The 24,406-nt window shown below is 40.8% G+C and overlaps 1 long non-coding RNA gene across 1 annotated transcript in view; it reads left to right on the forward strand.

Annotated features, from left to right (window-relative positions):
- The window catches only part of LOC130155049 (uncharacterized), a 41,135-nt gene extending 17,854 nt beyond the window's left edge, over positions 1-23,281 (forward strand). Inside the window, exons 4-6 of the long non-coding RNA XR_008823910.1 lie at positions 5,957-6,018; positions 17,253-17,351; positions 19,449-23,281. This is a non-coding gene — a long non-coding RNA (uncharacterized LOC130155049). The remainder of the gene's footprint in view (positions 1-5,956; positions 6,019-17,252; positions 17,352-19,448) is intronic.
- Positions 23,282-24,406: the final 1,125 nt, after the last annotated feature.

The following is a 24,406-nucleotide window of genomic DNA, read 5'->3' on the forward strand; positions in this document are numbered from 1 at the left end:
ACACAGGCACCAAGAAGCAGCTGCATTCCCAGATCAGGCTAAATATCTGTCTCAAAACCAGAACAGAAACTATGGCAGTTTACATCACATAATGACCCATTACAATCAAAATTATGATGAATAATGTTTTATGGTGACTGAGCTACTTATGATGTATCTCCCCACATAAATCCTCTGTCGTTTATTAACGAGTCAGTTCAAGCTATGGGCTATTCCTTACTCAGAGCATCAGTAATCTGTATTTACTAAAATTAAGAATATGGGAAAGGAAAACAGTGGTAACCTTAAATCCCTGCAGCCTTCATATTCTCTGTCAAAATCCAATGAGCCAGGCCAACTGGAGCAAAAGTTATTAGAGTAAACGTTCTCACAGTATGGATATAAAAGCCTAATTAATTAACAAAACAGGCTAATTAAAGCATCAAACTGGGATTTGGTAACAGCATCCAGAGCACTAATAAAGTTAATCACATGTGCACAATTAACATGCTGTGGCAATTTGGGCCAATAGATTACAGCTTTGGAGTCTCTGTTGAACATCAGGAAAAGCTAAGGAATACCTCATGCCCGGGCCATCGTTCGGATGAACTGCTGGGCATCAATTATTGCAGCAGGTACCGTCAGGTAAGATCCATGGAGACTTCTGCAGTGCTACCAGTGACAGCAACTGAACCAAGGTCGGCTTGTAGGGCTCGAAGGACCTAGTTACTTCCAGCTTCTTCAACATTTGCTTGAAATTATCTCAAGTGTGATGGATCCATTTAAATGAGATTGTACATAAATGCCCATTATAATTAATAATGAAAGCAGTTGCAAGGGCCATACTTATTCGTTACCCAGCCTCCAGCATGGCTCATGCTGAGACCCATCAGTGCTGCCACAGCTGGGCACACCGGGCATGCTGGTTTGGACCGATCATACAAGACTGAAGCACATGTAGGTATAAATTGCTGTAAATCTGGTGCAGAGAAAATTAGTGTTTCATTCTGGCTACCTAGGTTTTCTGAAATAGATGACCCAGTCTTGACTTCCACTAAGTGAATTTACTCTCCAAGATGCCAGAGGGAAGAAAGACTGTCCCTAACAATGTGTCTGCAGCCAGCTTGCCCTGTCCACTTCTTTCTCTTCCCTGATGTGCCCCTTAATGCCTGTGGTGCACAGAGGGATGTAACAGGTTGTGACGATCCTTGTGCCCGCCAGAAAGGGTCCTTGTTTCTTCTTGCAAGCTTCACCATGGATTGCTCTGCAGGATTTGGCCCCTGGAAGTGCCCAGAGCAGGATAGTGTTCAGCTGGCCGATGCAAAGAAAAGCCCAAAGGGATCCACATCTAGCCAGCAGGATGAGGGTAACAGCAACTGGAACATAAATAACTCTATATCCAGCATTCAAAAAACATAAATCTGGAGTTTCAACCAACAAATTGCTTTCACTTTGCAGAAGCAGAGCTAAAGGTCCATTTCCACAGTTTTAATGAAAGCCATATTTTTATCAGAGCTATGAAAATAAATTAGAAAACTTCAGCCTTTGGACTGTTGCTAGCCTTGATGGCGTTTGTAGGCACTATCATCTTACATTTTTTAAACTTCAGGACTTTCTTCTACTCTGGATGAAGTTGTGTTGCTATGAAATACAGTCCAAAACAATACCAACCACACCACAGAAAGATGCCTTCTCTATAAGAATGAACATTGTCACACGCACATCATGTGGCTGCCTAGTTCATACTGAGGACAGCTTCTCAACTTGACCCATTTTTCTTGATGTTGTTTTGAAGAATAACTATTCCAAGGTGAAATCTGAGACTTAAAAAATTTGAGAAAGGGAGACGGGGAAAAAGTATTTTTGAATTTCACCACAATTGAAATGCCAGTGTTTGCAATTCCAACCCATGCAACTTTTGGCAGTTTTAGAAACAGAGCAATTTCAGAACAGAGCTACAAGAAGGGTACCAGCAAAATACTGCCTTCCAAAATATAAAAAACTCTCTTTTTCTGTGCTATGCAACTGAACACCTGACTGTGAGCTAGAAGTCCCCTGGGTGGAAATAGGTTTCTGACAGCAGAGGGCTCTTTGGCTCAGCAAATGATGGAATTATCAACCCTAACAGCTGAAACCCACTGACAGAACAAATAAAAAGCAGAACAGAAACGAGCTGCAAATTTTTAACAGTAAGGCTAAACTTTATTGGAACAACTTAACTGGTGACAGATGTGATAGAGGAGTGAGAATGTCTTTAAAAGTTACAAATTTTGGTGCAGAAATAACCTATATAAAATTCCTTTTCTTGCCTGTATTTTGTAGTAGATCAAAATGGATAACCATAAAAATCTGTCCCAAATTTACAGCTGCTCATTCCTGTATGGAAAATGTCATGAACTGAGGATGAGGGTGTTAACATGATTCTAATATTTATATGTCTGTATTCCAGAAATTTGTTTTAATGGAGATGTCCACAGAATTTTCACATTTAGTTGGATTTTAGTTACACAAGTTCACCAGCCTGATACATTTCCAAAGTGTTTGGAAATACCATCTGAGGCTTGAATTTAAGATTTGGAGAGAAATCATGGTAAAATATTTGAAATCATCTAACTTAGGGTTCTTGGTCACTGGAAAATGATACTTTTTTCCCATAGGAGCATGAAGTGGAATTCTGTAATTCAGTAACAAGAAAGTTACTTAGTCATGCATCTTCTATTCCCGAGGCCACTTCATATACTCAGGATCTCAGAAGATGAGAGCAGAAAGGAGCAGGTGTGCATGTAGGTGCAAAAAGTTTATACTCTAGCCATGGCTGAGTCCATCATGACCTCGACCAAATGACCAGCATCCATATGACTTCCATATTATTAGGCACATTTCATCTTCTTTCAGCAGGGCAAGCATTAGGGAAGTGCTCTGATATATGTTCTATCTAAAAGCAATCCTACTTAACAGCAGACTGCATACTACTTCTAGATCAAAACTTGGTATTAACATGTGATGCTTAATGTCATGTCAAGAAGTTTCCTACAGTAAAGTTAACAGCATGTATGTGGTTCTTTTCTGTGAACTGAGATTTTTTTTTCTCAGTTCTGAATTTTTTATTTATTTTTCTTATCTTATTTATTGGTTATTTAGTGTAAAAAACATTGCCGTATCTCTTCCAACTATGTGGAAATAGTGATTAATCCCTGCTTAATCTGAGTTTGCCAGTTAGAGGTTACCTTAGCTCAGCATCATGCATAAATGCCTATACGTGGGGTCTCTTCATGGAACATAGGGAATATGTAAAGTAAATACAGGCAGCTTTTGAAATTCATAAATAAATACCATATGTCAAACCTTTTCACATGCCCTTGTGTAAATTGTTGTTTTGTTTGCAATATGTAACCAGATGTTGCTATATAAAATATCTCCCATGCTGAGAGTTGTTACTAGAGGCTGCAAAGAGCACATGCCGTTAGCGAAAAAACAGTGTTCTTGCCTTTTTTCCTTCTATGTACAGGAGTTTATAATCTTTTATCTCTTACTCAGAGTGGATTTGGTCTTGATTTACATGCTCCTGAAAGAAGAAGCAGGCTGTATTTATGCAATGCCCAGTGCCAGCATTTCCATCAAACTTGAAGGCTGCTCATTCTCCTCTCACTTGGAGGCAATGTCGCCTTTTAGCCCCCAGCCATGGGGCTGAAGGTCATGCAGGAACCTGTTCCCTTTCAAGAACAAGAGCAAGTGAACAACTGTCCTTTCCTCCTTGTACACCCTGCCCGGGCAACAGGGTGCAACTGCACGTCTCCAAAAATGAACAAGTTTTTGGCCTTAAATTGGGGCACAAGCTTTGCCTTTGTTGCTGTTTCTTTCAATATATGTCCTTGGGCTCATTTTCTTGACTTAAACACAAAGAAATAGTATCAGAAAAACTGGACATTTTCCATTCTGGGGTATTTCATTGCAGATGACTTGGCACCACACTTTGCACCTTCCCAACAGATTGCAGAGCTGCCACCTGTGGGCCACATTCAGGGCTGGAGCTGCTGAGCCAGGTGGTGATGAAGATCTACCCTGGTCTTTAACCTTCCCAGGACGATGGGGTGTCTTTGAGGAACAAAGCTGGAGGCTTTGCAATTGACTCCAAAGATTCTTCTCCTTCTGTTTCCAAGGGCCTCTTTCATAAGCAGTGGAGGGCTGAAAAAAATGGACATTTGTGAGTATTTCTCTCTCAAAACAACTGTGGCATTACAATGGCAGCAACTTTGCAGAGCGAACTGCTCCTTTTGGAAGCATGCAGGTTTTCACACACAAAGGAATTTGAGGCAGGACCTGCATGTATGATCTCCTTCAAGTTAGTAATGTTGCAGAACTTGAAACCCCTAGAAGAGGACCTTACAGATTAAAGGGAAAGATGGGGGGAGCTCACAGACTTTGTTGAGCACTCAGAGGGGTGAGAACCTGCCTAAGAAGGACCCATTCTCCCTCTGAGAGCAAAAGGCAGATCAGGACATATTTATGAGTCTTACGACAAAAGAAAGACCTTCTTCAAATAATGAATACAATATCTCACAACAATCTTCTGCTTTGATCTGGTCAGCTACCCTTATCACTGCTCGCTGCAAAACCTTTGTGTTGTCGTTCACATATGGAGATGCTTTAAGCAATTACAAGAAAGCAGGACAAGCTGTTCTGCCACTTTATTTCGGAGCTCATTGAAATGGCCCTCGTCAGACAATGTAACGGACCACCAACTGCTAGGAAATTCAATCAGAATACAGCAGTACAGTGAAAAATTAGCCTCCTAAGGAGCAAGTTCAGTTCTGTTCAACTGAACAATGTGTTAAGACCATCTCTGAGCATATGGCTCCCCTATGATCCCCATTTAAAAACAATCTGAGCTGATTGATGAGGGAAATTAAAGGGTACATCTAAGCATTTCCTACAGCTGTTGAAACAGAAGAATATTTATTTAATTTTCCCCTATAGGAATATAGGACTCAAATTTCTGTAAGGCCCTCAGCTATAGCAGCATGTTTTTCGACACCGTCAGTGCTACGGGCATAAGGCCTGGGTAACAATTACCCCATAAATGCTGCTTTTAACCACCTACTGACTTCACTCGCATCTATCACCATCAGACAGCAGAGTCTGTCACTGAAATTTAAATCAATGTATTTTAAGTTAGCAATGTGTTATTATTTTTGTTACTACTATAGATATCCCTTAGCCCATAGCAAGAATTTCTGGTCTTAGGTTTGGATGCAGGGGTGGATCAAATCGAAGCCAAATTAGGGGAAGAGCTCATCTTTTTAGATTTGAACAGGTCTGAGGCACTATACTAGGGAATCCTCACACTCAATTTTTGCTGCTGGTGTCACCATATTTATGCACATACCTGGGACCAGGTGATTTCCAGAGACTCTCCAGGGCCCAGGATGTGCTGGCTCCACAGACACTACAGATCTCCATCATTGTAGTAGAGCTGGCAGAAGTGTTATAACGTGGACCTTGTAAAGTTCTTGTAAAGGGGACAACGGGCAAAGAAATCACCTTTTAGATCACCTCTGCATGAATTTTCAGAGACCATCTGCGGGCATTTGTATCTCTTCATGTCCTGCCTCATCGTGTTCTCATCAGAAAAGCAGAAAATGGAAAAGACGTGAAGAGGGAGAGACTCTTTGGCTCTGTGTTGGTTTATCTACAGGATGATGATATATCTTTGCATGGAGTTATAATTAAGGGAAATGTTTTCGTTCAGCTCCAGATACTGCGATCAAAACTAAGTCTTGAAATAATGATGATAAAGCTTAAATATTTTTTTTCTTGAGGCCAAACTAATATTTAACACAAGACTTCTTGCAAAATCAGGTGGTAGTATGATGTATATAAAGAAAAGGTTTTACTAAAAGCTCAGGGATGAGCTATTAATTTGATTTGTTACCTGTAGTCCAAGCAGAATTGTGTAATACATTTCCTTTGGTTTCAGATTCATCTGGGAAGAAAAGGCATCGCATGAGCCCAGGTCTAGGGATGTGCTGTGCCTGGAAGGTGAGGTAACTGCCATTTCTGAGCTGAGCTCAATTTCAGTATTTTGATAGGCAATCGACCTGGGCTGGAGATAAAGTCCTGCCTGTCTTGTGCTTCTGAAGACCTACATTCACCATTAGTGCAATAGTAATGCAAGAGTTTCTATGCCTGAAGCTCCCAATAATTCCAAAGATTTGAATTGTCCTTTTGTGGCCTTTTCTTATCTGTGAGTCAATACTGAGTCAGTACTTGCTTCTCTGATAATGAACAGTAAAATCTGTTCATCTTTATAAATATGGGGAAGCCAAGTTAGTCTTTTAAGGGAGATTTACTGAATGGCTCCAGAAAAAAAGAATGCAGCTACTTTGCATTTCTGATGGTATAAAAAGGCTCTTTGCCTTCTACACGTCACCCCTTACAGTGTTTTAATAAGAAACAAAACTTTTGACAGGGCAATGGAAAAGAAAACCTGTCATAACCTACCATTAAGCAGTAACCATACCAGTATGTGTTATATCTTTTAATAAGCTAAACAGTCATAATTCAGTGAATCTCAGACCACATGGCTGAAATATCTGGATATTACCAAATGTGAGGTGTCAGAAGAGAAAGATGAATCAGAAGGAACGTTAACAGTCACTGGTGAAACCTGTAAGGTCTTAAGCCAGAATCTTCAAAAGTAATTTGATGCCCTAATTGTAATGGGAATTGGGAGTAAGCTGTCCCACAGCAAAATGTAAGTTCTAGAAAGAAAAGAGAAGCAGAACTTTTAAAATGTAATGCATAATACAAAGCACAGAAGAGATGCCCCATAATGAGAAACTTCATGTTTGTTCTGCTTAAAGTGAAGACAGTCTCTTGTTTGCATTGAAAACCTCTTTGCAAGTCACAGAGATAATCAAGTTATCTCTAACCTATTTAGAATAGTTTAGAAAGAGGATAAGTGATCTTATTTGTCTCTTTAGCTGGTAAGCCTATGAAAAGACATAAAAAGGGTTTTTTTCTGAGTCTGGTGGCTATCAATGACTGTATGTTACTGTAATTAACCTTGGCAGGGAAGGGGGTGGTGTGAGAGGATGTCTCCCCAACACGTTGGCTCTCCGAGGAGAAAAGGCAAAAGGTGAAATTATTAATAGTTCCTATTAGATGACTTCTGAAGTACAGAGGTGGCAGCACTGCTAAGCACAAATACCACATTAGTTTCATAGCCAGCAATTTCATCATAGCACAAACCAGTGTTCCAAAGTACAACAAAATGATAACTTTAGCCCAGCCCCCAGAAGTGATAAACATCACAACAGGGAACAGATACAGCGAGTAAGGTGTGACATAACACAACTCTGAGAACACACGCTACAACTCTGAGAGCAATTAAATCAGCATTGTGACCAGAGACTATTAAAGCAATACAATGAATGCTTATGACAAATCTGTTTTAACATGCTGCGGTCAGATCGGTTGTTATCTCAGCCTTTTGAGCCCCACAGTGAGCACCAAAAAGGACTGTTGTGGTTTAACCCCAGCCTGCAAGTAATCGCTGCGCAGCTGCTTGCTCACTGTCCTCACTACCCTCATGGGATGGGGGAGGAGAATCTAAAACCAGTAAAACTCAAGGGTTGAGATAAGAACAATTTAATAATTAAAATAAAATATAAAAACCCCAACAATAATAATAACAAATGTAATTTAAAGGAGAGAGAGAGAGGAATAAAACCCAAGAAAAGCCAGTGATGCACAACACAGTTGCTCACCACACACTGACCAATGCCCAGCCAGTCCCCCAGCAGCGATCTGCTCCATCTCTGTCCAACTCTGCCCAGTTTATACACTGAGTATGACATCCTATGGCATGGAATATCCCTTTGGCCAGTTCCGGCCAGCTATCGTGGCTGTGCCCCCTCCCAGCTTCTGTGCCCCTCCAGCCCTTGCGCTGGCAGGGCCTGGGAAGCTGAAAAGTCCTTGGCTTGGTGTAAACATCACCCAGCAACAGCTAAAACCATCCGTGTGATATTAACGTTGTTCTCACACCAAATCTAAAACACGGCACTGCATCAGCTACCAGGAAGAAATTTAACCCCATTCGAGGCCGTGCCAAGACAGAGAAATACACAGCTACACATAAAAAACTCCGCAGAGTGCAGGCAGCACAAGCATTTCATAAGACTTCCACTAATGCCTTTCATCTTCTTCCTTTTCTATTGCCATCCAAACTGCAATTTCTTTATTTAATGCCTCTTCTCTATACATGTCACCTCCTTCTTTATCTTTCTCACCTGACTACGTTTCTCTGTCTGAAGGGGACCAACAGGCTTCTGTGTAATTCAGAGTCCGGAGGATGCCCAGATCTATCTTAGCTGACAGACGACCCTACAAAACCTTTTATTGTAGCTCCTTCAGAGCAAACATTCAAGAGTATATTTGCCTCCTTTGCAAAGAGCACTAGTCAGTGCTGGCTCCCTTGTGTGCTTCTGGTGTTTGTGGCCTGAGTAACAGGATGATTTTACCAAGGACGCTGGAGAGACTTATGGCACTGGAGTGCTGTGTAAAGGAGCACAGTGTATCCCATGAAATGTTTTTTTTAAAATCCAATAGAAGTCAGTGCTCTTAAACTGGAAAATATTTTGCATGGCTTCTCAATCCCATCTTGTCCTAACATTGTCCCAGCTGCTATACGTTGATCAGGGTTGATATCCTGATTTCCTATATAATATCAGGAAAAAGATAAAACTTAAGGTACATTATAGCACACGGTGTAAACAGCACTGTTTCCATCAAGGTGCCTTTTTTGCTGGCTTGTGCTAATGATAAAATTGCTTACACATTGTAATTGATTGTAAGTAGAGCTGACTTGAACCATTCATGCTGTCTGAGTGATTAAAATTCTCCAGGTGGATCCTCAAAATACAAAGGTCATATAATAAGTCTCCCCTTAAGTGAGAAATACTTTCTTCAGGGTCTATGCAAAATAGAGTGTAGTATATAATACACATATCTCTGCATACTTCAGTTTGGAGTCTGTTTGTGCTGTACCACCTCGCGGGTTAGGAGAATGGTCTCAGCTTAAAAGAGACACTTTGTACTCACTGCAGCACAGAGTTCTTGTATTTTCCTGTCATACTTACGAACATCATACGAGCAGCAAAGACCTGTATTATGAAGTTGTTAAGTAACAAGCGTAACTTTTTATGCCATGTTTTTAATCTCAGTCTGTCTGCTCCTCTAAACCTCCCCTAGATTGCCATGAAGAATTTTGTGGGTTTTTTGATTTGGATTAACTACAGATGCATTTGCAACAAGAAAATATGCCTTTAAAAAGATGCCAGAATTTTTGTCTGCCTAATTCTAAGTAATGGGAATAAATACATGTTAAATTATTAAAATAATCTAGAAAACCTTAGAAAAGGCATTGGCCCTTCTACTCAAAATGTTCTGTTTTTCCAAAAGCTTTAATTTAGGTTTAACCACCAGATGTTGAATCCAAGCGTAGATCTAAACCGTGAGTTTTCTCTTGTATTTTCTGCCACATATTGCCTCTGATGCATCTAGAGATGGTTGAAATTTTTCTCATACATAGGACAGGTACAAACCCTCAAAACAGAACTTAAGTGCAACTTTTCTAGTGAAGCAGCAGTGGATTTCCACTGAGACCAGAGGACAAGTTTTGGTCAATGCTTTCTGAGTTGCAGAAGGGTTGAGAAGTATTTAATCTACTATGTTTCAGGCAGAACTTGGTGATGATGTGTGCAGCTATGTAAATACAAAGTGATTACAAATAAGAGATCCACCTTTTGAGGTCTCACAAAAGGCATGGGGTAAGGGACTCTTCAGTAAGTTATGTACAACCTTCACATCATCCACCACATTTTCGTTGTTACCATATTTTCACTGCTATTTCCTTCTCCACCTTGCTACCTGGCAAGTGACTCTTGCACACCCAATCACTGTGTCTATAAATTGCCCCTTAAAAGTTTTTTCATTTCTTTAAAAATTCTAACTCTACTGTTTTTTAATTCTAATTTTAATTCTATTCTAGATACAGTTAATTTCCTGTGGTTTGGGATGGATGTCTTTGCTTGGATGGCAGATGTACAGTGGTGGTTATGCTCTAGCTCGGGACTCCTTCGGGAATTTTCCCTCTAGACGTCAGGGCTCTCATTGTGGCCAGACTGCATTTTTTTTTCTCCAGGAGGACTCTTTAGGAGCTGACTTTCTTTAAATTACTATCTCTTTTTACAGCTCTCCCATTTTATAACATGACTAATTCAATTTCACTTAAATGTAATTGTAATCTCATTCTAAAAGCCGACAAGATTCTGTTCCTAAAAACTGACTTATGGTTTAAAAGGACCATATAATTTTAGCAAGGCTGTTCCATTAATAATTTATTTCTACAGTTTCTCTCTTTTCTTTCAGAGTTATATGCACTTCACTTCTAGACTTCCATCTTTTGTTTCTCTCTCTCCCTTTGAATTTTCTGGGTGAAAGAGGACTGCTTGTGAGGCTTGTATTAGGCTCCACCTAGAGATATCTATCCTGGACAGGCTCAGATATCAAGGCCACCTTTCTAAATTTTATCCAGTGTGAATTATATAAAGAACAGAGTTTAAGGCATCTGAGCTTTTAGTCATCATAATTAGCAAAGTGCACCTCTCTCTACGCTTTAAAATGCATATAATGCTTCTGATGTTTAAAAAGTATCCTAATGATACATATATTTTTTAAAAATGCAAATCAAAGAGAAAAAAAATGGTCAGATTAATCCTTGAGAACTTAGCATCAGCGTTTTATCATTGATAAACCTGTATGTCATCTGATGAAGAGAAATAAGGCACAACTAGACAGTTGAAGAGTTTGGGGAAAGCAGTAGCTGAAGATCCTGAAAAGTAAAAAGGAAGGTTCTGGTTTTTAAAGAGAATGTAAAATATCTCTCTTACGCTTTAAAAATGTATGCAAGATCATGTAAGCTTCAATCAGCTTTTAAGTTTAGAATGCCTTCCTAAAAATATATAAAGTCCATTTCAAAATAGAAATAAGAAGTCTGGGACAGGCAATGAATTGGAAAATACTAAGGGTTTTGTTTGCAAACTGAAGAATTTTGCCTTTGCCTAATTTCTTGTTACATGGACCTGTGAGACAGTTTACAAGCAGCTAAAGTAAATGATCTGGGTCTTCCAAAGAGGTTGGCATGGGACAATCCATGATAGGTAATTATGGAAGAACTTGTCCTTAGAAAGAGTTCCCTGCCACAGTTGGCCAATCCACAGGGAAATGGGGACATTTACAGTAAATCTTTTATCCTCACTAGTCATTCTCAAAAGCTGTTTTTTCTTCAAGAATGCAAGGAAAGGGATAAATGCTCTTCAGCCCTCATTAATGAGGAAGAAGCTGATCTGGGTTGCACCAGAGATCATCTGTCCTCTTCCAGATGCAAAACTGAAGAGTTGCCCAGACTCCAGCTGTCACCACAGCTAATTCCCCACTACTGCAGGTGGACTCAAAAGCAAATCTCCTGTGCCACAGCTGGTCCTTCAAGGCTGAGGAGTGATCCGTCTTCTTTGTCATTTGGATGGATGGGTTTGGGTTGTCCTCCTTGTACAGCATGGGAACAGCTTTACATGTACAATTTTGCACATACACCTCTCTGCTCGGCCCTGGGAAGCAAGCGAAATACTGTTTTCAGCCACTCATCTGCACGAAATAAACCCTCTGCTGCCTTTGAAATATGCTCATAAATTTAAATCAATACTGAGCCTGGAGTCTCCACTTCTTGATAAGAGCACATTTTTCATGTTGCAAGCATCTTGTTAGGACTCTAGAGGCTGCATCCTTGTCTGCCGGCCAACATCTGGGGTATCATTTTTTAAAGCAAACATTCTAGGTCATTATAAACTGCACTAATCTCCCTTGTTGAAATTTACATTTCTAAACCAAAGAGGGATCATGATGCATTTGTCCTGTCACATAGTACAGCATTTAACCAGGAGGTTAATTCATTGATTGACTTACCACCTCTCTTCAGCCTGCTTTGCTACTAATCTTCCATACAAATGGGGATAAGGAATATCATTTAGATTTACCAACATAAACAAAGTGTAGAGCCACCCCACTAGGATGTAAAGCTTAGGGAATTCAGGGGATAAGAAGAAAAAAGCATAGCTGAAGAAGCAATAAAATTCACAGTAAAATGCACATGCTGAAAATAACAAAAAATAGAAGGAACAAATGAGGGAAAGGAAAGTTTCTGCTTCCAGCTGGCAGGGCTGGGCACAAAGGCAAGAGGGGGTGGAGAAGACAGCAATGTCCCTCCCACCTGGTAATCCATGTTCATGAGCCACTCTGGCTGCAGACCACAGGTTCCCCCTTCTCGCAGCATCTGAAATTGGTGCCCGATGGGCAGGGCTGATGGTTCCCCTGTTCCGTTAGAAGTCCATGGTGGTTTGAAGACCTCCAAAGGACGCTGCCATGAGCCCCAAGGTGGCTGTCACTGCTGAGCCATGTTGTGGCAGCTGTGCTGCCACAGCTGTAAACAGGCAGAAATCTGGTCCAGTAGACTTAAAGCACCCAAAACAAACAAGCTAAAAGAAAGAAAGACATTAAATAATCTCATTGCATTGAATGGTTTCCAGCAAAACCCCCAGCTGAGAGGGCTTGCTTCCTGGAAAAAAGCAAAAAAAAAAAAAAAAATAGAAATGCTGGGTTTCTTTCTAGCTCAGTTTCTCTGCCCACCTCTCATCATACACTGGCACAGAGCAATCCTACCCTTACAGACTCCAGGGGAGCCAGGAAAACCCAGCACCTCTCCACATCGATCCCTCAGTGCTGCTGTTACAGTTTCAGAGCAAATTCTACCCTGAAGGTAGATCCTGTCAATCTGTCTATCAGCCCAGCCACATGGGAATAATTTCTGATTATTAAAAGTACCATGAGCTCACCAGCCTGGAGACCCAGCGGGCTCCAGGGACTCTCTAGCATCAGCCAGAGTGAAAGAAAATAGCAACTTCTGTCAAAGTGGCACAGGTTTTGCAATGCGCAGTAAATATTCTGTTCCATCCACCATCAACCTCGTGCTGTTGTGGTTGCTGCCATCAGCCAGCTACGCCATGCTGTGCCTCGATGAACCTTGCCTCTCCCATGCCGTGGGACCAGGGCACTGCACTAAGACCTGCCGATTTCCTCGTGTGCACTCAAAGCAGTTCTCAGACTCAAGGCGTGTTCATTTTTGCCTCCCAAAGTGGAATGAAGCTGCAGGCATAAAACTGAGCAGATTGTCCCACCACTGGTCCTACCACGGGAGCTCTTTGTAGATAGCAATGATGGAGTGGAAGGCCGTATGTGCTGCCATTGTTTGTGTTGTCTGATGCTTTGATGTGGTTAGGGAGAAAGTCTATGATCTTACTGAAACGTGGCATAAAGGTGTGAATACATGAGGCGATTAGCAACCTCCATCTCAACAAATGAGGGTTAGGCAAAGTATTTTTACCCCTCTGCCTCCTTTTTCTTCTCTCTCCCCCATCCTCTAGTTAAAAAGCTTTAACTATGGAAGTCAGGAGATTTTTCCAATGGGTAAAGAAGGGGAAAACGAATAAATCTCAGGTTTGGAAACAAAGGAAGAAATCATTGGATGAGCAGTTGCAGCTGCCTTTTCAGAGCATGCTGTGCTTGAACAGCAATCTCCTGCTTTCTCTGGCAATAAAAATTATCTTCCCAGCACTTGGTGGCAAAGCCTGCTATTGAAAAAGCTTTAGTGAGGTGCTGACTTCAGTCTACCATCTTCAAAGCATTCAGTCTTGTTTACAAAAAAGAAATGTATGTGTTTTCAATACAAACCAATGCAAGCAAATCCTTGCCAACTTAAGACTTTTTGCTAGCTGAGAAGGTGGTAAACCTTCTCTAATTTTAGTGTCTTCAGTCTGATCATGGTTCCTTAGCCTGGGTGACCTGTTGTCTCAATTGTAGTTTCTTTTCAGAAACACCAAAATACGGTTCTTTGTGCCTGTCTGTACCTTATATTCTAATAAAAGTGCTTTGATGGAATGATAAACTGGCAAAACTGTCTCAGGCCACAGCCCATGCAGCCCACAAGCACACAGTTGCCCTTACAGGCATTGTGCCAATCTTGAAAAAAGAGAGAACACTGAATATATTTTAATGGTAAAATCCATTTTTAACAAAAATCACATCTTAATTGAAAAAAAAGATTATTCAAGTGATTCTATTTTCAGCTAACCAGCAAATATATGAGAGATCTTTAAAAACCACAGAATTTTGATAGAAATGTAGAAGGCTGATGTTCACAGGCTTTGTAACTTACTTTTAAAAAAAATCTTTAGAAAATTATTATGTAATGAAAGGTTTTCCCCTTATTTTAAAAAAAGAGTAAGTCAGGGAGTTATCATGGATTGACTATCACAGTCACCTTCCCTGAGAAATGTTTATTCAATATTTGGCTGCTTTTCATGCTTTGTCTGACTTCAGTCTCACAAAATGAAAACACAGCGTTGAGGGATGTTGTCTGGGACTCGGACAAGAAAAATAAATGCAAGAGTGTTTTCTGATCTGTTCCAGTTAGAAACAAAATGAATTGTTCTCTATTTTTTTATTAGTGTGTCTGGACAATTTTGGCTTTTTGGGAAAATACCAAGCCAGAAGTATTCAAAATGTTCCCAAGATACGACAGGGTAACTGAAATGAAGTTGTTCTATTTACTGTTCTCTTGGAGGAGCTGGACTTTTCTGGCTGATTTGTCTTCTCTTTACCATCACCACTAACTGGTAAAGGATGCATCTGAAATGTGTATGTATAGCAGGTCCCAAAGAGCATGTCAATTTAAACATTGGGAGTAGGGAGGTTTTAAAGGCAAAAATTTTGCAAAGGCCCAGGAAAATGTCACCGGTACATTTGTGACAGGTATCTAGAGTTCTCAGAAAAGGTAGATACATTTTGTGTGCACATATCACTGAATTCAAACAGTGTTTGGTGTGGATGTGGCAACACAAGGAAGGAAGGACACCCCCAGGACAGACTCAAAAGAAGGAACATTGATGGAAACCTTTCTTTCTTTTCTCAAAGGAATCTGTTCATATTTAAATGGTAAAACCATTGTGGCTTCACCACATAACGTGTCCAAGGAAGGCAGAGATTTTTTAGGTTAGAAAATGTATTTTGTTTACCCTTGTTTTCTCAGGGTAGAATCTAGAAACCTAGTTCTCAGTTTGTTGCACTTTCTGCTACATAGGCTGGTTTCTTGTGACTTACTGTGGAATATGTTTTCTGAAATAAAAGGTTTTCCTTTATACAAACTGTGACATGACTTTCATCCGGCTGACAAAACAGAACAGTGAACATTTTCAGTAGTATGTGGGAGTGGGTTTGGGGGCTTCTGTTTACACGCAAGAATTACTTGAGGTAATGAATCAAACTGCTGGCATCTAGCTTTGTCAAGACCCTACAATCTCCTTTTCATTGTATAATAATATTTACTCTCAAAGCACCCCCAACTCCAGCCTCAAAATGTCACTGCAATAGATAAATTTCCCGTACAAGTTACAACAGATACTTCCTTTTTTTCCTGTACCACGAGGCTGTGGTTTCTGCTGCAGATTCCTTTTCTTAGTTCTCCTCCTACACTCATTTTTCTCCAGTGCAGCTTCCATACAGTTATTCTTCATATCTATCAGCATGATCAAATGCATACTCGGCGACAGAAATATTGTTAAATAGTTTTTTCAAATCTCAAACCCAGCTTATTTATTATATTTAAATAAGAACAGATTTATCCAAATTTGCAAGCATGTCTTGGTAATAACCCACAGTACATTAATAAAACATGTTTTGTTGCTTGCAGTCACTGTATGTTTTCCAGAGGTTGTTCCAGTAACAAAAGCATATCCAATGTGTTCTTTAAGTGAAGAAAAACGAGATCAGCCCAGCAGAGAGATTTCAGCTGCACTCCTCAATGTGTACAGCTTTCAATTCTGATCATTGTTGATTCCCCTAGTTCAGCTGAGGAAATGCACTCTGTGCCTTTGTTAAGGTTTATTGAGAAGAGGTCAATGCAGTACCCACAGAGCTCAGGTTTTGTAGAGCCAAGGTGATGACCTGCCTCAAAACCTTCCTGGGTCTGACCCCTACATTCATTGCCCTGTGGTCCCCAGCAGAAGATGCTGCAGTCTGTGGAGGAGCAAATCCATGATGTTACTCAGCATCCTTCTTTCCTTGTGCTGGGACCAGGATGTAGGTCACCAAGAACATGGGACCTCAGACAGTTTGGTGGCCAATTCTCAAGTTACTGGGTCCTTGTGCCATAACTGTGCTGTGTGATACATGACACAGGTAATGTATACTGAATTTGGTGGTGTAAGTCCTGCAGTCAGTGACACGTCCCATTGACTTCATTTGGTTAGGGCTTTCATTTGGAAAGAAGAATAAATAATCCAATTTTCTGATTAAAAAAGAAAATAAAAAATTAAGCTTAGATGCTAATAAAAATTTACATAAACAAATGCCATGTTGAGTCCAGGCAACCTAAGCAACGTCATTGTGTTACAACCAAGAAAAATTCATTTTTATAAATGGTAGAGCCTGGGTTGTTGTCATTGTTATCACTGAAAGAAAGAGGGAATAAAAAGAAGAAAAGATTCCATTGTATTTCTTAATGTTCTAATGAGTCCTGAGTCACAGGTTTTTTCTTCTCAGGTTAGGTCATTAATAAGATGGTAATTTTCTAGCTGGCTGTGTGTCAGGAATATAATCTTCATACTGCTTTTTAGAACAGTTAACACTTATAAGACTGTGATTATGCTATGTGCTAATCCACAGTAATTATTGCAGGAATTTGCAGAGACAATATCCTCAAAGCCCCATTGCTGCATTTAACTAACTTAGAATGATACAGCCAAAAAATCATATCCTCAGAACTCAGGCCATTGTGGATATGGTCCTTCTGAACAATAGAAAACCTCAAGTACTCTATTTGCAGGTATTTGCAATATTGTGGTGATTTAAATAAACAATTTCTCAGTAATAAAGACTCAGTCTATAGCACTGTCAGGCATTAAGCAGAATGAGATCAGACACTGAAAGTATTTTTCATTGGAAAAGAGATCTCATTTCACATTTTAGAGCTGAATTTTCCTTTTTTATTAACATAAAAAAATCAAACAGTTGATTATTGTGCGAGTAATACCATAGAAATCAGTAGAATCGGTCCTGTGTTCAACAGGAACACAAACTTCTGTTGTTCTGCTTGTTTTCAGATGTAAAATGACAGCTCTGCAAAGAAGACCATTTTGAAGAGGGTATTGACGAACACTTCAACTATGAATGAGAGCAAAGAGAGTAGCTCTCAGAATGATGTATGGAAATATAATTTCTGCCGTTTTTATTTTTTTTATATAGTTGTACTTGTCCTTTAAGTTTTACATCAAACTTTGAAAATTTTGACCATACACCTGACTTTATTCCTTTCATTCTTCATGCAAGTCAAGGTTTAGAAATGTGTACGGTATGTTACAAAGAAACATATATGAAATGTATATGGGGAGGTGTTATGTACCAGTACAAAACCAAAAGTAAGTATAATGTAATTGATTATGGAAAATGGTGTTGGAAGGGGAGAGGAAGTTGCACCAATAGGTTGGGATAAATAAAGGAGAGTGGGAGGAAAAAAGAGGAGAATGGCAAGAGCACAATGAGCTGTATTATTTTCTTAAGATATGGGAACATCCCCGAGCCTTGATCTCTAGGCGGTGTAAATCTGTGGATGTATATTGATTCCAGCTCAGCAATGCCAGCACAGATAACTGAGTATTCCCCTTGCAGACTCTCAGCAAGTCCCTCACCAGCTCTGCCACGCTTCAGGAATTTTCCTTAAGGGACTGGGAACGGGCCTGTGACAGCAGCAAGGGGTGATAAATGTTAGGGTTTGGGGGTTCGTTGATTTAAGTTCCCTGGCCAGTGCGGAGAAAGCACTTTGCAGGCCTTCAATTGGATAATCTGGCTCTTTGGAAAGTTCTTTTAAGAATCTGAGGAAAATCGAGCCTATCATTTTGGAGTGGCATGCAACAGTTGCCTTTGCAGGCTGGAGAAAATTACCTTGTTGAGGCTCCCAGCCACAACACAGGGAGATTTTCCTTAGTGGCATCAGCTGGTGTTGGCAAATACCCTGCGCATGCCAAGGTGAAGAGCTCACACAATTTGGAGTGAGACAAATACAAGAAAGAGACCAGCTGCAGGCTAGGGACCTGTCCTGGGCTGTGCGGCAGACCCCGAGCAGCAATGAAGTTGACTTTTTGTTCCACTTTCTCTATCAATGGTGTCCAGCGCAACATGATGGCAACTGGAATTGTGACAGTGTCTTTTGTCTGTACCTTTTGCTTCACCTATACAGCTAGTACTCAACTACTACTTGACAAAATTTGTACCCGTTTCCTTCTAAACTATCAGGATCAGCCTCATTCTGCTTCCTTAAACTCAGCAGAAATGAAGACGTTCTTGGAATAATGAGGCAAAATAATACCATATTTTATAAAGACAGTTCCAGTCCTGCCATCCACAAAATGATATCATTATGTAACTGGACAAGTGCTGGATTTTTAATAGAAACTGTAATAAATACATTAAATGAAAACATGTGGTGCTAATTTGTTCAAGACCTGCTCTGTTTTCTTGCACTGGCAGTTCCTCCCCCTTTAACTCAGCATAGGTTTGGTATTTCCTAAGAGTCTCAGGTGTTGGAACAACAAATGCATTTTTATTTACATAGCATTTGTCATGGTAAAAGCATAGAAAAGCCTTGTTTTAAGGTCAAAAGTACAAGTAGAATCTCATGTGAAAATAGATGAATGCAGTTACCTGACCTTTGAGGAACACTACCTGTCCAGTAACCCACTCACCTGCAGCAATGAGGCCAAGCCATGGACTTGTGCTCACTGCGTAGGCTTCCAGCGTTTGCCTTGACCCTGGAAGAGGGCTGGAGGTCAGCCATCCACCCGAGAGCAAGGCACACCAAGTACTCGTAGCAGCCAGCCCATGAAGAGCAGCACCTCACACACTGTACCACTGAGGAAAGGTTTTATTACAAGTCACCTGGTAATGAATATTTTCTTTAGAGGTCCATTAGCTAAACTGATTTAATGTGCAAGAGTCTCAGCTTTCTTTTTAAAAGTTCATTTCTAGCCCACATGGCTGGGAAGGCAAACATGAAAACGAAATAGGAAACCCATGGATAACAGGGAAACACGAGCTTCAGAGAAAGCTCAAATGTTTTACTTTAATTAATCTCACGTTTCTTGGGATTGGACTCATTTTTTTCAATACATGGGATTAGCAGCAGCTCACACGCAATAGATATTTTTTTTTTTTTTTGCTTTTAATTAAATGTCAATTAGCTGAAAAGATAGGATTTCTTATGTGACCAAATGTTCTGTAGAGATTTTTCTCTTTTCTTGCAGATACACCACGGTCCAAAGTTGGAAATCCCCCACCTTACCCAGGAGCACCCAGCAGCACTGACACGTACCAGAGGTCTGAAGCAGTACCTTTGCAGAATGAAGCATCCTACTGATGCTTTGGCTGGACCATATCTTTTTTAAAAGTTAAGATGCTTTCCTGGATTTTCGCACACAGACCCAGCAGCGCTGTCTGATAGTAAGGACTGCTAGGAGCTGAGGATTAGTAAGAGATATGTAATAATGTCAATTAAAAACAGTATTTTGGATGGATTACTAGAATCAGTCTAGTATCAGTAATCCCAAGTTAACTTTCAAAGACATTTTTTAATTTGGATCTGTGTACAGTCCACTTAGAAGCAGCAAAATAATTCACATTTGATTCATCTAGTTAAAATTCTAGTTGGATTTTCTTCCACAAGCAATGGATTAAACTGGATTTCCTCTCAATCACTTAGCATGGAGATCTAGTATGATAAATTGCCCTTGAAAATAAAACTGCGAGTCTCTTATTAATGGTAAAAAAGAACATATGCAGAGCGTGACTTTTTCTTAGCTGAAAAGGCACAGCATTCAGTAGATGAAAACCAAGATTATTAGAGGAGAAAGTTGAATCGATAAGTCTCAAGATGCAGAATGTGCACGGTTGTGGTGGAAGTTCTCTCCTCTTTCCCACTCAGAAGACCCAGAAGTTGGCACAGTGTTTCAGCTAGGTCACACACCGAGGTCATTTGCAGACCTATTGCTGTTGACATCTGAAAAATACTTGTTCGATATAATAAGTAAGTATAACTCCTCCCACTAATGACTAGTACATTGATGACGAGCAGCACAATTACAATGAAGAAAATGACATTTGGAAGCAGTATCAAACAGTACTTAACCACAATGAAGCTAAACATGGGGTGGTTCTCAGATAACCTGGGGAGACTTCAGAGTTAAATAGAAACAAGACCAAATCTAAAGGAAGCAATAATGAGCTAGAAAAGGTGCTTCATTAGAAAAGAAAACTGAAAAGCTGGCTGTGATGCTTATTAAGACAGAGACCAGCGGCAAATTTCTGCATGGAGTGAGATTTCAGCAGGAATGTATCCCTTGGCTTGCACGTTTCCCTGGTTCCAACCAGTTTCATAAACAGTTGGACAGTTTCATAAACAAATGGTCCATTTTTAGTTTTAGCACAATAGTTTGTGCAGCAGTTAGTTATAGTAGCTAATTAGCATAACAGTTTGGAGCCAAAAAAAGAACATCTTACAAACAGACTGAGAAATGTAGTTTAAATTTAGTAGGCAAAATGCCAGAAATAAGCAGAGAGGAACTGATAGAAAATGAACTTCCAGTGTGGCTGAAACAAATATTGGCTTCAAATACTTTTAAACAGCAAGACCACAAATTCAGCCAAACAGGTGGAAAACATTTGGATGCTCATTCTCTCAGACATTTCTGATACTTTAAGAAAGGGAAGGGGGATTTTAGTGGCTGAAAATATAACTCAGTATTTAGGGTTGTGGTTTAAGGTTTAGTAAAGAAAAGAAACCATTATAGTGACCTTGCCATGAAAATTATGCTGTTCATATTGCTGTGAAATGGAGGAGAAACTCAATATGTTGGTATATCGTGCTCTGTTATCCCAAAGTTTACAAGAGAAGAGCTCCCACACAAAAGTAATTCAATCATTTTTAATCTGCCATTTAAAAAGCGGGGAGGGGAGGCTGTCCTTAGCCTCATCTTTCAGCCCTAAGGTGCTGAGACCTCCAGCTGTGTTGTAGCCATGTCAGCTGAGCTATACTGCAGAACCGGGAAGGGTGGGGGGGCTGCTTTGTTTACCATGACTACATGTGCCACCCAAATGACCAGGGTGCCAAGCCCACACTGGCATGGGCATGCTGCTGAGGTGCAGAAGGTCCAGCAAGAAATTTATTAAAATTGTCCACTAACATCAGGCCAGAAAAAAGGAGAGATATTTTTTATTCCCTCATCTATATTGACTAACCCAGAATATTTTGGATCTTCGAAAAGCCTTCAGTCACGGATACTCACGGCTGATAGTTTTTTCTGTTAAGACATTCTGTATTTGGGTGTGAAATTGCCATAAAATACTTTTTTGATATATTGAAAGTACTCTGATCTCCATGCTGGCTGTTTATTTTATCCCACACACTGGGATGAGGTATGGATAGGCTACGGGAAGGAGGCCATGGGGTGTCTGACCCTTCACAGGGCATCACTTGTGCTCTGGCTGCAGGACCAACCACCAGCACTGCAGAGACAAGGACCAGGAAAGGGTCAGATACATCTGTCCGGCTCCTGCCTGCTCCTGTCTCCTTATCCTCCAGTCTGACCCGGCTGCCTGCTGGGGGCCATGTTCAAGTGAAAGGTTGAAGTGTTCCACACTTCCCGTCAGAAAGCTCTTCTTACTCTCTGTCAGCTCTGCTTGCAGCTTAGCTCTACTCCCCCCACGGGAAACACAGAGCTATATCCTGCTTGGGACTCTTGGAAGTCTCCCTGAGTACCTACACGTCTTCGAAAATCTTGAGAGTCAAAGACTCCAAGTGAGAAAAAAAAAAATTTAGCACTAGACCTTGGACTTGTCAATCACAAATATTTGTGGCTTCTTTCTGATGAGCCAGCCTGGGCCAGCGGTTTCAAAATCTCTTCTGACCCCATATGACATCTCTACAAATCTGAAGGGCTTAGACTGCCAAAGGACTCAGACCATTGCTGGCACTGAACAACCCCAACCTACATGCAAGGCAATGGGTTTCCAACACACACAAATCTCGTAGTCATAAAGAAATTATATTCATGTTGACTTACATGATGCTGGGTTAACTCCTGACAAGGTGCTGAGGTGTACCCTCCATCCACTCACACGACGTAAAACATTCTGCAAAGGAACCGGTGACTGGGGCTGGATACCAGGCATCTTCAGGGAGAAGTTATCACACCAGGCTTTCTGCTGCAATAGGTATATGGGTATATATATATGGTATCTATACCAATATACAGCCATGGTATCCCACTGCCCCTTTTTGATTTCCAGTCTCCTAGCAGAGGGGACCCAGAAGGGTGCTACGACTCAGGCTCAGGTGCTGAACCGCAAAGGATGCCCTCACAGAGCCAGCAACCCCCGAAGGACCCGCTCTGGGTCTGTAAATGCCGTCCATCATGGTTCCCTAAGCACAGAGGCAAGCAGCAAGCATGCGCTTGGCAGCCACCCTCCGTTTTAGGGAGAGCTTTTGTCAGGGAGGTGAGGGCAATTTTTTGCAGATGGTTTTATTTATTTATATCTCAGCAGTCCTTTCTCGGCTTTATTTATATTTATTGCAGGGGTTCTGTTTGTGGTTCAGGGATTGCACCGGCGCTGGGCTGGTACATTATAATTAGTGCTGATCGTTTTGCTTGTTGAACAAATGACAACTGGCAGCCTTTGTGGTGTTTCCATGTTGTAAGCACTTACCGCTGTGCCTCTCCGTGATGAAACACATGTCAGCTCCCAGCAGTGTAGGACCACCTGGAGCACATTAGCATCAGAGTGATTTAACAACCTGATCAGACCTTTTCCAAACAAATGGCATGTGGAGGAAGCAGGACATGGAAACTTTACCCGGTTGTCCCAAGCAAGCACACTTCCAAGCATTTCCCTGGTTTTTAGCCCTCCGTAACTTCCAGGTTCACTAGGTAGCTGTGTGGCATACAGTGTATCAGAGGCTCTGAAAGCTGCCAGAACTGCAATCTTGCTGCCAGAAGAGCAATTGTACCTGTCAAATACTACCAGAGCTGAGCCAAAGAGGGGAGCAGCGTCTCACCCATCGGCATGAGGAGTGGGTTGCTCACAGGAGTCAAGGGTCCTGTTCTTCTAAAAGGAAGACAGACTCTTCCAGAACCTGCAACGATCTTTTGATCAGGTTCTTCATACAACAAACAGCCTGCCAAGGATAATGTGGCTATAGCAGACCAAAGCCCATTCTGAAATGGCACCGTCATTAAAACCTCTCAGAAGGTAAAAAATGCCAGCATCAGCCCATGTGTGTCTGTGTGCATGAGTGTGGGTGTGCAGAGCCTGTGGGACACCCTAACCTGGGGCTGGCCTCTACCACTCCGTGTTAGCACAACAACTAGCACTGCGGGTCCTTACTCCTCCCCTAGCATCCCCTATTATGCCCCTAGAATAATACACAATGGAGGAAGCAATCTGAATCATTACAAGGATTTTCGGGAAGGATGGAAAGAGTTGCAAAGGAATTAATGCAGCATTTTAAAGACCCTAGAGATCTTTAGCAATAGCTAAAGCCCAAAGATCTCTTATTCTTTTCTTAAAGACTCAAAATACATTTTGTAGCTTTGGAAAATGACTTTTTGTACAGCTGGACTGGAAAAAATTCAGCACAAATAGTAAGCTTTTCTTTGGTTTATTTTTCATGTAAAGGCAAAACGTTATTTTCACTGGGGAGGCAGATGATAGGAACAAAGAGATAAAACCTTCTTTTAGCATAACGGTATTACAACTGGTATAATCTTTACTGCATGAAGGCTTCCTCATGGCAACGAAAAAGATCCCTAGAACAGCAAACATTTCTTTCACTAATTTTCTTTAATGGGAAGCTGGAAGGGACCACTTGGGTCATCAAGTCCCGTCCCATGTAACGCCAGGTAGCCATATAAATGGATGTTTAGTTTAGAAGGGTCCCTAAAACCCCACCTGAGATGACCTACACCCTGCACCACCTATCCCAGCAACACATTCAGGACCTCAGCTCAAAGGTGATGTTATAAAGTACACCAGGGAGAAAGAAGGAACCATGTAGGAAATTCCGAGTTACTCTAGTTTCCTGAAAAAGCAACAGTATTGCTGTTGGATAAAACTCCCAAATGTGTATCTAGATTTCCATATATTTTAAGTAAATTCCTGAGTTTTAATTTCTTCCTTTGTTTTTTTTTTTTCCCACACAAGCAATTTG

Source organism: Falco biarmicus, chromosome 9 (genome assembly GCF_023638135.1).
Source record: "Falco biarmicus isolate bFalBia1 chromosome 9, bFalBia1.pri, whole genome shotgun sequence".
NCBI classification, from domain to species: Eukaryota; Metazoa; Chordata; class Aves; order Falconiformes; family Falconidae; genus Falco; species Falco biarmicus.